The sequence below is a fragment of the Protopterus annectens genome, chromosome 7.part0 (assembly GCF_019279795.1).
Source record: "Protopterus annectens isolate FY-2018-M chromosome 7.part0, PAN1.0, whole genome shotgun sequence".
In the NCBI taxonomy this organism is placed as follows: domain Eukaryota; kingdom Metazoa; phylum Chordata; order Ceratodontiformes; family Protopteridae; genus Protopterus; species Protopterus annectens.
In genome coordinates, this window is record NC_056739.1 from 1,716,498,866 (window position 1) to 1,716,516,107 (window position 17,242).

The 17,242-nt window shown below is 44.8% G+C and overlaps 1 protein-coding gene across 1 annotated transcript in view; it reads left to right on the plus strand.

Moving 5' to 3' along the window:
- CTDSPL2 (CTD small phosphatase like 2) overlaps window positions 1-17,242 on the plus strand; it is a gene marked incomplete in the record, with an annotated part of 2,284,573 nt that overhangs the window by 678,925 nt on the left and 1,588,406 nt on the right.

Here is a 17,242-nt window from a genome sequence, read left to right on the forward strand (position 1 = left end):
TCTCAAACCCCTGCTCTTATTTTGTACTGGTACACTCCCTAATGTCATACACTGCATTATTAAATGCATCCCTTTCCCCCAGCGTGGCATTTTTTTTTTTTTTGCTACATGCATAGTTTATATTGTGCTGTTGATGCATGCTGGTGAGAAGTTCTTTTCTTTAAAACCTAAAAGCAAATTTTTGTGTCCATGCTACTGAAAAATTGTGTGCTTCTGCCCAAACATGCATTGTGTCTGCTGTCATAACTGTCAGATTTACGGCTTAGCTTTGCTCATTCATGACAAGGACTAATTCCGGTCTTCCTTTTTCATTGATAGGAGAACTGCTGAAGTTAAAGATTGATTGTGCAGAAATTAAAGGTTGGGCTCCATGCACAACCCCAGTTTTCTGCTGGTGCTGGTATTGGAGGGTATGATGTCCTTCAAGGATGCATCTGCAGTCCTTACAAATGGGTTGTCCTGTCGTCCCTTCGGTCGGCCGGATTCCAAAGTCTGGGTCTGGCCTCGGCTGGTGTCGCACTTCACCCGACGTCATAGCTGCAGTTCTTCGGGTATAAAGGCATCAGCCGACGCCATTTTCCTCAGTCTTTCTTGCCGCGTGGCGCCCGAAGCAGAAGCTGTTCGCAAGTGCCGGTCGGTCAGAACCAGAGATTACTACTACCGAAGACTTCTAAAAAGCTAAGTACCCCGTTGGGGACTCTTTCTTGCCTCAGCCGATGTCAGAAAAAGTGAATAACTGTTTAACTTGTGGGAAACAAATACCTCATAAAGATTTCCACTCTTACTGCTTACCTTGCTTAAGCCCAGACCACGACGTAGCAGCTTGTCTAGCTTGTGCTTCTTTCAACCGACGGACGCTTAGACGTCGGTCGGAATTTGCTGAAGAGTTTTTCGGCTCCGCTTTTGCTTACATTATGCCGTCGGATGCTCCGACTACGCAAATTTCTAAAAAGCGCAAGGAAAAGGACTGACACTCGCGGTCCGCAGTTTCGGCCGAAACCGCGGTTAAGCCAACCGCGAGTGTCTCGGTTTCGGCTGAAACCGAGTCCACGGTTCTTCCTTCGGCCGAAAACTTACCTCTTACCGAGGCCTCATCTAGCTTGGCTGAATCTGCTACTGAAATCCCACCTGCTCTTGCAGGTTCACAGGATTTATCTGACACTATCCATTTGGATATATCCACCCCTGCACGTGGAGCTGCTAGGCCTCCTGCATCCATGTCGATTAAGGCCTTTGCCAGGGCTAAAGCAGCAAAAACTACCAAAACTGTGCCTGCTAAGACCCCCTCTCACAGGCCTAGCTCTAGTTCACAAATGCTTAGTCTAGCAAAGGATCTCATTTCTTTGATCCGGGGATCCCAACCACATCCAGACAGGGCCTCTCACCCACCTCCAGAGAAGAGGACTAGAGTAGAGCCCCCTGAGCCAGTTCCTTCAGATGGACTCCTCTGATGATTCAGATAATTCAAACCCTCCAGAGGGCCCCTTTTCTCCTTATGAGGACTCTGATGCAGAAGAGTCCATTCCTTCTGCCTCCGCCTGAGGAATTTTCTTTGGGGAAACCTTGCATGCTATGAGGGAACAATTTCAATGGCAGGGCCAGGATTTTTCAGACTCTAGGAAAAGGCTTAGAACCTTTTTGCATTTGCCACAGCATAGGCCTTTAGCCATTCCTCCAGTACTTACTGTTGTGGATGATGCATTTAATGATGCTTGTACTGCTCCTGATTCTCTACCTCCGGCCCCGGCTAAGCCCGATAGGTACTACAGGGTTCCGGACACACATTATCATTTGTATAAGGCCCCTTTTGCAGATCCCGAAACTATCTCCCAGGGACCCAAGGCTGTAGCAGCTACCTCTGCCAAAAACCCCCTCCCCTCTGAAAGGGAATCTAGGGCCTTAGAGAGATGGGGTAAAAAAGTTTGCACTTCTGCTACTCTTTCAGCTAGGGCCTTGAACTGCCAAATCCACATGATTCAGTATCAGGAATTTATGTTAGACCAGTTAACTAAAAAACTAACCTCTGATGAACCATTAGATAAAAAATCTGTACAGGAAATGGTACATAACATTCAGCAGGTCAGTAATCATTCCTTAAAATGCGGCTATGATGCACTGGAGGCTTCCTTTAGATCAGCCATGACTGGCACAGTGATCAGAAAGAAGACATGCATGGTTAAAAGAGCAGTCCTTACCAGACCATGTTAAATCAAAGCTCCTAGATGCTCCCATGGATAAGCTCAATTTGTTTGGCTCCCCTGCACAGCAGGTGCTGAAGAAGGTGGAAGAGAAAGCAAAATCTGTCCAGACAGTCAAGGATTTCTTGCAGGTCCAGCCTCCAAGGTTTAGCAGGAACTGGCCTTCCAAGAATTGGTCCTTTCCAGACACCTCCAGAGCTCCGAGAGGCAGGAATAGGCGCTCAAGAGGCAGGGGTCAATCCAGAGGTGCCTACAGGGGACGTCAGTGGCAAAATAACAACCAGCGAGGTGCAGCCACAGATCCAGCCACCACCACTTCCACAGGACAATCAGTGACTTGCCTTTGGTACCGCCTACCAGGGAACAACTAGAAGCACCCTTAGGCGGGAAGCTAGCCTTATTTTCAGTAAACTGGCATTACATCACAGGAGACAAATGGATTTTACAGACAATAGACCAAGGTTACAGGTTTCACTTCCATACTCTACCAAGGAAGAGAGGAATGCCAAACCTACCTCCAAATCAGAAGACAGAAGCTCTAGAACAAATAACTCACTTACTAAGGATGAGAGCTGTAGAAAGGGTACCATCTATGGAACAAGGGCAAGGATTTTACTCCAGACTCTTCCTGGTACCAAGAAAAGAAAACCAATGGAGACCTATTCTCGACCTGTCTGCTTTAAACACATACCTCATTGTTCCAAAATTCAAAATGCTGACCCTACAGCAGCTTCTTCCCATGCTGGGCAAGGAGTCTTGGCTGGTAACTCTAGATCTCAAGGAGGCATACCTGCACGTCCCCATACGACCAAATTGCAGAAGATACCTCAGATTTCTTGCAGGATCAGAGCATTATCAATTCTCAGCATTGCCCTTTGGCTTATCTACTGCCCAGAGTATTCACGAAATGCCTGGCATCAGTAATTGCTCATTGCAGGCTTCAGGGAATTCAAATTTACCCTTACCTGGACGACTGCCTGTTACAAGCGGACAACAAAAACAAATTAACAAAAGATTTGGAAAGGGTCATTCATCTACTACAAGCCCTGGGATACACAGTCAATATAAAAAAGTCAAGGCTGATACCATCCCAAAGGATAACCTTCTTGGGTGCAGATCTGGACACATCAAAACAAATGACATTCCTGACAGTAGAAAAACAGGAGCAACTTCCTCTCTACTTCATGGCATTAACAAAGCAGAACCAGCTAACAGCAAGAAAAGTCCTGCAAGCCCTCTGTTACATGGCATCCTGCATAATATTGGTTCCAAATGCCAGACTACATATGAGAAAGTTACAGTGGTACCTAAGGAATTTATGGTCTCAGCACAAGCACAGCCTAGAAACCCAAATTCCAATAATTCCATGCCTGAAGCAAGAATTCCAATGGTGGGCTCAGGCCTGTCAATTAAACAAGGGACTGCCCTTCCACAACACTCAGCCAAGCCAGGCCATCACAACAGACGCCTCAGACCTCGGTTGGGGGGCACACATGCTGGACAAGTGCATACAAGGCTTATGGACTCAAGACCAGCTGCACCTACACATAAATCAAAAGGAAATGCTGGCAGTAAAACTGGCAATTCAGGCATTCAGACCATTTCTTCAACAGGGTCAACTGCTGATAAGGACGGACAACACCACAGTTATGTGGTACATCAACAAACAGGGAGGCACACATTCATACCCTCTATGCTGGATGGCAATGGACCTCTGGAATGTGGCCCTGAGCTTCAACATTCAGTTACAAGCAATTTTGTGCCAGGAAAAGAAAATATACTAGCAGACATCCTAAGCAGAACTACCACGGATGCTCACGAATGGATGCTGCATCCGGACATCTTCAAAACCATTACAGGGAAATGGGGACTACCAGAAATAGACTTATTTGCATCCCCACACAACCACCAACTGAAAAAATTCTGCACAAGGACGTACCACCCACTTGCTTGGAAAGTGGACTCCTATCCTTCAGTTGGAAAAACCTGACAGCATATGCATTCCCACCTCTTCCTTTGATGCACAAGGTGCTATTGAAGATCAAAGAAGACCGTCCAAGGATCATCCTGATAGCTCCAGACTGGCCAAGGCAACATTGGTACCCATTACTGAGGAGCATGTCTCGAGAACAAATATGGCCTCTGCCCCTTGTTCCCCTGCTGTTAACACAGAACAACTTCAAAACCCTACATCCAAACCTGAAGACACTGCAGCCGGCTGCCAGGAGCATTGCATAAGACCAAATAACCCAGAATTATCTCAAAGGGTTAAAGACATTATCTTGGAGGCTCGCAGACCCTCAACAAGAAAAAATTATTCAGCAAAATGGAAAAGATATCTCAGTTGGAGTACTGCAAAAGGAAAAAATGTGGCACTGGTAAACATAGCTAACGTCCTGGAATACTTGGCAGAGCTCTTCCACAACGGCCTGTCCTATTCTTCCATTAAGATTCATGTATCAGCTATTTCAGCAGAATACAACTTGGATCCTCCAGTCTTCTCACATCCTCTACTCAGGCAGTTTCTGAGAGGAATTAAAAACGTAAAACCACCTAGGAAGCCACCATTGCCAACATGGGACTTGAACTTTGTGCTAGAAAAGTTGACACTCCCTCCTTTCGAACCAGCAGCAACAGCAGAATTACAGTACTTACCATGGAAAACTGCTTTCCTGCTTGCAATCACTTCAGCAAGAAGGGTATCCGAGCTACAGGCATTAATGGCAGTACAGCCCTTCCTGATCTTCCATCAAGATAGAGTGTCCATGAGAACTAATCCTACTTTTATGCCAAAGGTGGTCTCCAGGGTATCTTTAAATCAAGCTATCCACCTACCTACATTCTTCCCCAACCCACAGAACAGGGGAGAAAGACTGTTGCATACCTTGGATGTACATAGACAATTACGTTACTACCTGGACAGGACCAAGAGCAATAGAAAAACTGACCAGCTACTGGTAGCATATGCAACAGGAATGGAAGGAAAAGCAATTTCGAAACAGACAGTCTCTAAGTGGATAGGAAATTGCATTAGATTTTGTTGTTCCTACCATGGGAAGAAAACTCCAGAAAACATCAGGCCTCACTCTACAAGGGCTACAGCCACTACCACAGCTTTTTTACGAGGAGTGGCTACCAAAGACATTTTAGAGGCTGCTACTTGGAGCTCCGTGCATACATTTGCCAAGCATTATAATTTACCTTTATACTCCAGATCCCGAGCAGGTTTTGCCACTGCTGTTTTGCAAGGGATCTTAACTACACCACAATCTTATTTCTCCTCCTCCCCCAGTTTGGCTATGGTATTCTACCCATTTGTAAGGACTGCAGATGCATCCTTGAAGGACATAGTACAGTTTTGTACCTACCATAAATGTAGATGTCCGATAGGCATGCATCTGCAGTCAGGATTACCCACCCTCCTTCCCCTCTGTGGTACTCCTAGGGTATTTGCCCATCTTGTAGCTAGCTGGGGGAATCTATTATGGTGTATTTGTTTGTATATATGTACATACATGCTTATTTTTTGTTTGCTCTCTACTATTTGGAACCATTTGCATTTATCCAAATTTAGCCTTCCTAGAGGGCACCTGGCATCTGGGGCAAGAAACACTGAGGAAAATGGCATCGGCTGATGCCTTTATACCCGAAGAACTGCAGCTATGACTTCGGGTGAAGTGTGACACCAGCCGAGGCCAGACCCAGGAATCCGGCCGACCGAAGGGCTGCCTGACGACAGGACAACCCATTTGTAAGGACTGCAGATGCATGCCTATCGGACATCTACATCTATGGTAGGTACAAAACTGTACTGTCTTGGTAATGCACTTGTACAGGCAAGAACATTTCAGAAATGACTCCCAAGCCTTTGCATGTGTTGTGCTCATTTTTATTGTAAGAACTGAAGCTAGTGCCCATTCTCCATTTTGGGAGGAGGAGAAGAGCACTCCCAACTCCCTTCTTGGGTGCTGCATCTTTATGGTAGGTGCTGCTCAACCCCCCCCCCAATCCCACACACATTTATTTTTGATTAGGCATAATGTGGTACAAACAGGTCTGATCATGTGGAACAGTGTCTTGAATTCTCAGTACACTTGTGTGGGAACATTGAAGAATGGGAGCTCTCCATCTAGGGTCGCCCCTCCCCTTGGGTCCCAGCAAGGTCTGTTGATTTAAATTGAGTGGAGTCCATTGAGTCACCAGAATTCTCTCTTCAGGGCCTAGACATTATGTGGATGCGTGAAGTATGCTGGGAATAGTATGACTCTTGTGAAAAAATGCCCGTAAAAACATTGGCTGTTGTGTGGGTTTATCTTGTCTTTCTGATTCATTTCCCGGATGTACTGCCAAAGTACCAGATTCCTGTTGCTGAGCCTCTGGCATTTTCACTTGTAGTGTCATTCCTGCCAAGATGGGATAAGCTAGTCCCTACAACATGTTGGAGATGTTCTTCGTGTTTCACTGTTGCAGTCAGTACATTTGGGTTATCTGCTTGCAGGTAGCCCTCAGTTGGCCTGATTAACAAAGTCTTGGGTCCTGCGTCGGTTGCTGTCTCTCCTTCTGTGATGTCAGGTTGTCAGGGGTACAAAACATGCAGCCGACATCATTACATCAGTCTTTCTTGCCGTGCGGTGCCCGAAGCAGAAGCATTTCGCAAGTGCCGGTCGGCAGACTCCTGAAATTTTTGTTTTCAAGTTTCAGAATCGAAGTCTTCAACTAAAAGCTAAGTACTCCGTTGGGGAAACTTTTTCTTGCTCTAAACCAATGTCAGTAAAAGTAAATAATTGCATTTCTTGTGGAAAGCAAATACCTCATAAAGATTTTCATTCGTACTGTATTCCTTTCTTAGGCCCTGACCATGACGTACCTCGCTGTCGGTTTTGTGCCTTATTTAAACCACAAACTTTCCATCGTCTTTATATTTGTGCTTCTAAATTTTTTGGTGCTCGGTTCAATTATCCTGATATGTCTTCGGTAAGCAATCCGACTACAGACATTCCGAAAAAACGCAAAGATAAAGACCGAGACAGGCCGCCCAGTTCACCTGTAGTCAGTGAGGCGCTTTCACAGCCCCTGATACCTGCTACTTTTAGATTCGCAGGCCTCTACTAAGACCCATTCGGAGTCTGGTATGCCGCGAGATGATTCAACTGTGGAACCTGGGGATGTCACTATCTTGGATGGGTCCGGAGCCGGTGTGCAGGCATCTGCTTCTGAGGGTGTATTCAGGCCTACTGACTTGCATATTAAACCGGCGACATCTTCTTCTTCAAGGCCTAAAACTCGAACCTTGCCTAGAAAACTGACGTCCAGACTGCATGGTCAGCCCTCTATGCCTAAAGAACAAATGATAAGAATGACTTGAAGACCTTATTACTTTAATCAGGGGTAGCCAAACTTCCCTCTCTGAGACCTGGGACTAAATTTGCTTATGATACTTCTGACCAGGATTCTGAAATTTCTGTTTCTTCTGATGACCAGGATTTACCCTTATCTACCTATGAGGATTCTGATGCTGAGGACTCTATTCCCTCTGCCCCCCCCCCCCCCCGAGGATTTCTATTTTGGTGAAACCTTGCATACTATCAGGGAGCTTTTCCATTGGCAAAGTCAGGATTTGTCTGATTCTAAAAAGAGGCTTAGGGATTTCTTACTCCTGCTCCAGCACAGGCATTTAGCTATTCCTCCTGTACTGGACATTTTTGATGATGCCTTTTCGGAATCTAGCATGGCCCCTGACTCTACCTCCTGCTTCCAGAAAACCTGATAGATATTACAGCGTTCCTGACACTCACATGTTCCTTTTCAAAAATCCTACTGCGGATCCTGAAACCATTTCACAGGGACCCAAGGGCATTAAAGCTACTACTGCCAAAAATCCTACCCCCTCTGATAGACACTCCAGGGCGTTGGATAGATGGGGTAAGAAGGTATACACTTCTGCAACTTTGGCCATTAGGGCCTTGAATCGCCAGTTGCATATTTTGAAGTATCAGCTGCATATTATTGGATTACTTAAACAGAAAATGATGATAATTCCTGATTGTGCTGAAAATAAGGATTTACAGGATTTTATGCGTTCTGCTGAACAAGTTGGTAAACATGCATTGCAATGTGGTTTTGATTCACTAGAGACATCTTGCAGGCTGCGGTCACTGTATTTAGAAGACTGGCTTGCCTTAAGGAGCAATCCTTGCCAGATCATGTTAAAGCAAAATTACTGGATGCTCCCTTTAATCAGGGCCACCTGTTTGGCAACAAGGCAGAAGAAGTTCTTAAAAAGATTGAGGAAAAAGCTAAATCTATGCAAACTGTTAAAGACTTTTTGCAAGTACAACCTCCAAGATTTGGTAGGCATTGGCTTTCTAAGAATTGGTCCTTTCCTGCCTCTTCCAGATCTTCTCAGTCCAAACCCAGATCCAGCAGAGAGCACCTAGGCTTCAGTCCCAGAGGACACACAGGACTAAGGGGCCTCCACTTCCAAATGTGGGAGTAATAAAACTCCCCTTTATGGTAAACTGTCTCAATGACTTCTTTTTAAAACTTCCAAGCACTTCACAACTGACTGCCCCTTTGGGGGGAAAGGTGGCACTTCATGCAAAGAACTGGGGACTCATTACCCAGGACAAATGGGTTTTAAATATAGTGGGCCGAGGATGCAGATTTCACTTCCGCACATCACCAACTCCAAGCGGTTGGTCGGATCTACCTCCAAAGCAGTGGGCAGAGGCCCAAAAGCAAGTACTCTCTCTCTTAAGCACAGGGGCTATTCATTTGGTACCAGAAGAGAAAAAGAGACAAGGTTTCTACTCAAGATTTTTTCCTGGTATGCAGACAAGGCAATTCATGACGTCCTATCCTGGACATGCCTACTCAACACCTTTTTGGTGATTCCAAAATTCAAGATACTGATTCTTCACCAGATGTTTTTCGTGTTTCACTGTTGCAGTCATTACATTAGGGTAATCTGCTGGCAGGTTGCCCTCAGTCGGCCTGAATAAAAGTCTTGGGTCCTGTGTCAGTTGCTGTCTCCTCTTCCATGACGTCAGGTCATCAAGGGTATAAAACATGCAGCCGATGCCATTTTAATCATTTTTTCTTGCCCCAGATGTCAGGTGCAAAAATATCTATCTATCTATCTATATATATAAAAAAACTATAAATATATAAATGCACTTTAGAACACACAAAACTTACCTTCAACTAAAAGCAAATACACCACAAAGGCTTTTGAGTATAGTGAAGGAAGGAAAAGGTATAGAAAGGGGGCTGGCAGGTGGGTAATCCAGACTGCAACAGTGAATACACGTGAACATCTACATTTATGGTAAGTGTACACAACTGTACTATGTTCTTCGTGTTTCACTGTTGCAGTCATTACATTTGGGTATAATCCCAAAGCTATGGTTAGGAGATTGGAACTAAACAGCATTAGGGGCAGCTATAATGCCCTGCAGGACTGCAGTGGCAAAGCCTGCCCTGGATTTAGAAAAGAGAGGTAAATAGTAATGCTTTGTGAAAGTATGAACTGAGCTCCAAGTAGTAGCTTCTAAAATGTCTCTGGTAGGTGACCCCTCTGAGAAAAGCTGCTGAAGTAGAGGCAGCCCTGGTGGAATGGGATCTGATCCCCTTGGGCACAGGTTTACCATGGTGCAATTAGCAGAAACAAATGCAATGGCTTATCCATTTAAAAATAGTCTGCTTTGATATAGCCTTCCCCTCTGATCCTGCAGCAAGTGCCACCAGTAGTTGCTCAGACTTTCTTAGAGATTTTGTCTTGCTTAAGTAGAATCTTAGTTGTCTGTGTACATCCAGTGAATGCAGAATCTGCTCCCCTTTGTTCTGCGGATTCGGGAAGAAAGTTGGCAGGTGAATGGTCTGGTTAAGAGCCACACTAGATACCACCTTAGGCATAAAAGAAGGATTGGTCCTGAGGACTACCCTGTCTGGGTAAAAAATAATGAAAGGCTCCTCTGCCATGAGAGACTGTAGTTCTGAAACCCTTCTAGCTGAAGTGACTGCCGAAAGAAAGGCTGTCTTCCAAGAAAGAAATTTTATATCCGCAGTAGCTGCTGGTTCAAAAGGAGGTAGGGTGAGTTTTCCAGCACAAAGTTGAGGTCCCATGCAGGAGTTGGCGCTCTCCTGGGCGGCCTTAAATTTTTGGCCTTTCTGAGGTACTGTTTTAGCAGGGGATGAGAAAATAGGGAAGGCTCTGTGTTGTAATGAGCCGAGATGGCAGCGGCATGGATTTTTATTGAAGAAAAAGATAGGCCCTTGTTAAGCATCTCAGTTAAGTATTGCAAAATCTGAGGAATATTGGGCTTTGCTGTGTGTATTCCTTGAACTTGATTCCAGGCACAGAATCTCTTCCCTTTATCAGCATATGATTTTCTAGTACTAGGCCTTCTGGCCTCCAAAATGACATCCATCACAGGTTTACTGAGAGATGTGGTTGGTGAAATTAGTTGATTAGCCATGCTGCAAGATTCAGAGTTTGGAGCTGAGTGTGCAGAATTTGATAGTTCTGCTGAGACAATAGGTGAGGTGTTTGAGGCAAGTACCACGGAGGAAGGTGTGACATATTCCTTAGAAGTGGGTACCAGTGTTGGCGAGGCCAGTCCGGAGCAATTAGAATCATTTTTGGATTTTCCTGTCTGACTTTTAGTAAGACCTTTGAGAGTAGAGGTAGAGGGGGGAAGGCATAGACTGATAGGTTTTTCCAGCTGAAGGATAGAGCATCCACTTTCCATGCTTTTTTGTGATGAGTTCTTGTGCAGAATTTGTCCAACTGATAGTTTTGGGGAGAGGCAAATAGATCTATGTCTGGGCTCCCCCATTTTTGTGTTAACATGCTGAAGATTTGTGGATCCAGTTTCCATTTGTGGGGGTCCATTAGATTTCTGTTTAGGTCATCTGCCAGAGTATTTTGCTTTTCTGGCAGGAATTGAGCTTGAAGATGTTTTTGGTAAGACAAGGCTGTGTTCCACAAGGCCATGGCTAGTTTGCAAAGGGGGTATGAGTGGGTACCCCCCTGCTTGTTTAGTTGTCTTGGATGAAGGAAGTCCTTGAAGGCTGTCAGAGCATTCTGAACAGCTAGCATTTATTTCTGGCTGATATGTAGATGCGTTTGGTTTGGGTTCCATTTGCCCTGAATGCATCTCCCTGCCAGGTGGGCCCCCCAAGCATAGTCTGATGCGTCTGTAGTCAGGGTTTGTGTGGCAGAGGGTAGAATGAATGACAGTCCCTTGTTTTGGTGACATGTCTCTGCCCACCAAAGAAACTCCTGTTGCAGGCAGAGGGAATGAGAGGAATCATTGTTTTCAGGCTGTGACAATGTTGACTCCGTAAGCTTTTTAGATACCATTGAAGTTTCCCCACATGCAGTCTTGCATATGGAATTAGTAGAATGTAGGATGCCATGAACCCCAAAGCCTGCAGAATTTGTTTTGCAGATAGGTGGGTTTTTGTTGCCACTTGTTTGAAGTATGTTGTCAATCGAATTTGTTTGTCTGGCGTGAAGTAAGCCATCTGGGCAGTTGTATTCAAGCTTGCACCCAGGAATGTAATTATTTGAGAGGGTACCAGTTGTGATTTCTTTTTATTTAGGGTGTACCCTAGGCATGCTAGAAGCCTTTTTACAAACGCCAGATGTTGAAGAAGAGTGTCCTTGTCCTCTCCCTGAATGAGACAGTTGTCCAGATGAGGATAAAAGTGGATGTTTCTGTGTCAACAAAATGCAATTACTGGTGCCAGGCACTTTGTAAAGACCCTGGGAGCAGTAGATAGCCAAAGGGCAGTGCAGAGAATTGGTAATGCAAAAAACCTGCTTTGAATCGGAGGTATCTGCTGCAAGATTCCCTAATTGGGATATGCAGGTATGCCTTTTTTTAAGTCTAGAGTTACCAACCAGGCATTCTTGACTAGCATAGGCAGTAGCTGTTGTAAAGTCAGCATTTTGAATTTTGGAATGTCCAGGAATGTGTTTAGAATTGATAAGTCCATAATTGGACACCATGATTTGTCTTTTCTGGGTACCCGGAAAAGTCTTGAATAAAATCCTTGTCCTTTTTCCTTTTCTGGTACTGGTTGAATAGCCCCCATATCCATGAGGGACATGACTTGTTTCTGGGCCTCTACCCACTGGATTGGTAGCAGGTCTGGCCATCCGTTTGGAATTTGCAATGTGTGGAAATGAAATCTGTACCCCTGGGATACTATGTTTAATAACCCACTTGTCCTGGGTAATTAAATGCCAATTTTGAGCATGAAGTGCTAGTTTTCCCCCCAAGGGGGCTGCCAAAAGATAAGTGTTTGGAGATGGCTGAGGAAAGTCATTGAGACTGTTTACTATAGGGTTGTGCTTTGTTACCCCCTGATTTGGAGGTGGAGGCATCCCATTGCTTTGACCTGTAAGATTCTATTGATTTGATATCTGGAGCCTTTGGAGCACCTGGGTTTGCCCTGAGTGGCTCTGTTGGACACAGGAAAGGACCAATTCTTAGTAGGCCAGTGCCTACTGAACCTGGTTGGCTGCACTTAAAAGAAATCTTTTACAATTTTCATAGATTTAGCTTTGTCTTCCATTTTCTTTAAAACCTTCTCTGCCTTATTACCAAACAGACTGTCATGCTGTAAAGGGGCATCCAACAATTTAGCTTTAACATGATCAGGCAGATTTTGCTCGTTCAGCCAGGCATGCCTTCTTATCACATATCCAGTAACGTCAACCCTGCAGTAGGCCTCCAAGGAATCAAAACCACATTGCAAAGTATGCTTTCCAACCTGTTCTGCTGAATGCAATAAATCCTGTAACTATTTATTTTCCACACAATCAGAAGTCTACATTTATGGTAAGTGTGCACAACTGTGCTAAGCAAAGATGCTTGGTTGACAACACTTAATTTAAAGTAAGCATACCTGCACATCCCAATCAGGGAATCTTGCAGAAGATACCTATGCTTCAAAGCAGGCTACACACAGTTCTCTGCATTGCCCTTTGGGTTATCTGCTGCGTTCAGGGTATTCACAAAATGCCTAGCTCCAGTCATTGCATTTTGCAGGCAAAGAAATATTCAAATATACCAATACCTGGACAATTGTCTAATTCAGGCAGAAATCCAGGACATACTTTTGAATCATCTGGCTTTTGTACAGAGGGTGCTAGCTTGTCTGGGGTACACCATAAATGAAAAGAAATCACACCTGGTACCCTGCCAATAAATTATATTCCTGGAAGCAAGCTTGAATACAACTTCCCAGATGGCTTTCCTCACGCCAGAGAAATAAAATTCACTTGACAACCGACTTCAAACAAGTGGTCACAAAAACCCTGCTTATCTGCAAGGCAAATACTACAAGCTTTGAGGTTCATGACCTCCTGCATTCTCCTAATTCCATATGCAAGACTGCATATGAGGAAACTGCAGTGGTATCTAAAAAGCCTATGGTGTCAACATTCTCGGGATCTAGAAGCAATGATTCCTATCCTTCCTTGTCTACGCCTAGAGGTCCTTTGGTGGGCAAAGGCCTGCGACCAAAACAAGGGACTACCATTCACACTACCCCCTGCCGCCTAAAACCCTAACAGACACATCAGACAATGCATGGGGGAGCTCACCTGGCAGGAAAGTGCATTCAGGGCAAATGGAACCCAATACAAATGTACCTTCACATCAATTATAAAGAAATGTTAGCTGTACAGAATGCACTGACAGCCTTCAAGGACCACATTCTTCCAGGACAATTAATGGTAAAGATGGACACCACCACTGTTATGTGGTACATAAACAAGCAGGGGGGTACACATCCTTACCCCCTCTGCAGACTAGCCATGGCATTGTAGAACACAGCCTTGAGCTACCAAGTACATCTACTAGCTCAATTCCTGCCAGGAAAACAAAATACACTGGCAGATGGGCTAAGCAGAGCCCTCATGGACCCACACGAGTGGTAACTGGAACCAAGGATTTTCAACATGTTGACAAGCAAATGGGGGATCCCAGATATAGACCGGTTTGCCTCCCCCCAGAACTATCAATTGGAAAACTTTTATGCAAGGACTCCCCACAGACAAGCTTGGAAAGTGGATGCTCTGTCCTTCAGCTGGAAAAACCTATCAGTTTATGCCTTTCTTCTTTTGCCTCTGCCCTCCAAAGTACTAGTAAAGATCAAACATGACAAACCAAGGATTATTTTGATTGCACCAGCCTGGCCACACCAACACTGGTACCCCCTCCTACGCAGTGTGTCACTGTTGGCCCCATGGCACCTGCCTCAGACCCTGCTATCTCAGCAGGAGAACCAGATTCTGCACCCTCAACTTCAAACACTGAACCTAGCAGCCTGGCTAATTACCCTAAGCTCTCCTTTACCATCCCTCAGTAAACCAGTGATGGATGTCATTTTAGAGGCAAGGAGACCTACTATTAGAAAATCTTATGCTGAAAAATGGAAAAGATTCTGTGCCTGGAACCAGTCTCAAGGGATGAGCACAGCAGTGCCCAATTTACCTCAGATTGTACAATACTTAACTGAGATGCTTCACAAGGGCCTGTCTTTTTCCTCAATAAAAATTCATGCCTCCGCCATTTCAGCTCATTGGAACACAGAACCTCCCCTCTTCTCTCTTCCACTGCTCAAGCAGTTCCTCAGAGGGGCCAAAAATTTAAGACCACCCAGGAGAGCTCCAATTCCAGCCTGGGACCTTAACTTTGTATTGGAGAAACTCCCCCTTCCTCCTTTCGAGCCAGCTGCTACTGCAGATTTAAAATTCCTTTCTTGGAAAACAGCTTCCCTTTTAGCCATCACTTCAGTAAGAAGGGTATCTGAATTACAGGCCCTTATGGTAGTAGAGATTTTCATCATCTTTTCATGCGGACAGGGTGTCCCTCAGGACCAATCCCTCTTTCATACCAAAGGTGGTATCCAGTGTGGCTATTAATCAGTCCAGTCATTTGCCTACCTTCTTTCCTAATCCACAGAACAAAGGGGAACGGGTACTGCACTCCTTAGATATGCACAAACAACTTCTACTTGGTCAGGTCTAAACCTCAAAGGAAATCTGAACTGCTGGTGGCATTTGCTGCAGGGACTGAGGGGAAAGCTATTTCAAAGCGAATCCTCTCCAAATGGATAGGCCATTGCATTCACTTCTGCTGTAAGCTCCAAGGAAAACCTATCCCACAGGGGATCAGATCCCACTCAACCAGGGCTGCATCTACCTCTACCGCCTTTTTCAGAGGCGTACCTACCAGGGACATCCTAGAAGCTGCTACCTCGAGTTCTGTACATGCTTCACCAAGCATTACCATTTGCCAGTTTTCTCTAAATCCAGAGCTGACTTTGCCACTGCAGTTTTGCAGGGCCTTATAACTGGTCCTAATGCGATCTAATTTCCTCCTCCCATCCGTAGCTTTGGTAATCTACCCAAATGCAATGACTGCAACAGTGAAACACGAAGAACATAGTACAGTTGTGTACACTTATCGTAAATGTAGATGTTCGAGTGTATTCACTGTTGCAGTCCTGGTTACCCTTTTTCCAGCCCCTTGACTTCGTTTGGCTATACCTCTTCTCTCCTTTTCAGTGCTTAAAAGCTTTTTACTGGATTTGCTTTTTTGTTTGAGGTATAACCTTGTATTTGTATAGATTTAATTGCTTCCCATTAGGGGGGCACCTGACATCTGGGGCAAGAAAGACTGATGTAATGACGTCGGCTGCATGTTTTGTACCCCTGACGACCTGACGTCATGGAAGAAGAGAGAGCAACCGATGCAGGACCCAGGACTTTGTTAATCAGGCCGACTGAGGGCTACCTGCAAGCAGATAAACACAAATGTAATGACTGCAACAGTGAATACACTCGAACATCTACATTTATGGTAAGTGTACACAACTGTACCTTTTCTGTGATAAATCTGAGGACATTGAGTTACATTATCAGTGAGATTGGAATGGACAGTGATTCTCCTCCCCTCGGATAATCCTGATTTTGAAGAAGCCTTTGTTTATAAAGCCTTCCTTTGAGTGCCCTCGGTTCCCCATTCATTTCTCCTCAACAGCAACCTAATGACTTTCTGGGAAAGGTGTTGGACCAACCTTGGTCCAATCCACGTTATGGATCCTGTCATTAAATATTTTATTTGGTAGCAATGGATCACCAAACATTTGCTCTTGTAGTTGCCAAGAGGGTGTATTCTCTATATAAGCCCCCATCTGAATGGAACAAATTATTAACAAGTCAGGTTGAGGCGACTCCCACATGATCTTTTGAGTCCAGTACAGGATCCAGAAGTTGTAGCACTTTGTGATCTTGTCTCCAGGTGAGGAATGTAAAATCTTGAGCAGCACTAGTAAAGAAGTTTACTCCCAGAATGTGGATTAAGGCCAGCAGCAGCTGGTCTCTGCTATCCAGGTTTGTGTCTGTTCGAGTAGACCAGGCACTAGAGGAACTTTACTCTGTCTTGAGTCTGATATTAAGAAGGAAATGATTAAGTCTCTCTCTTTCTCTTCACTTCTCCAGAGTAGGCTTCCATGGAGACTGTGGCAACTCTGATTGCACAGGCATTTAAGCTTCAGGCTGCAATCTTAGGGATGTATATAAGTAGAAAGGCTCAGTTGAAGTTGTCATGCTTATAGAGAAGCACAAAGTTTTCATCTTGGACACCAGTTTTATGGGAGAGTTCTCTTCATTTGACTTAACATGATCTGGTGGAGGACCTCTTGAAGAAAAAGCTGACAATCTTCATTGTGGAGAACCTCTATGCTCCTCTTTTAGCCCCTGTTAACTTTTCATTTAAGCCCAGTTAACTCCATAAGATAGAGGTTTCTTCTTACAGATGAGAGTATTGGTCATCACATGTTCTGTCTCTCTCAGTTGCACGAGGGAGTATAACCTCACCAACCCTAGTCTCAGTTCTGAAATTATTTTGGGCTTTCTGTGAAGAGGTGGTCCTTCGTTTGTCTTCACTTGGATTAATTTTGAGAACTGTGTGATGTCCTTCAAGAATGCAACTGCAGTCATAACATATGGGTTGTCCTGCCTC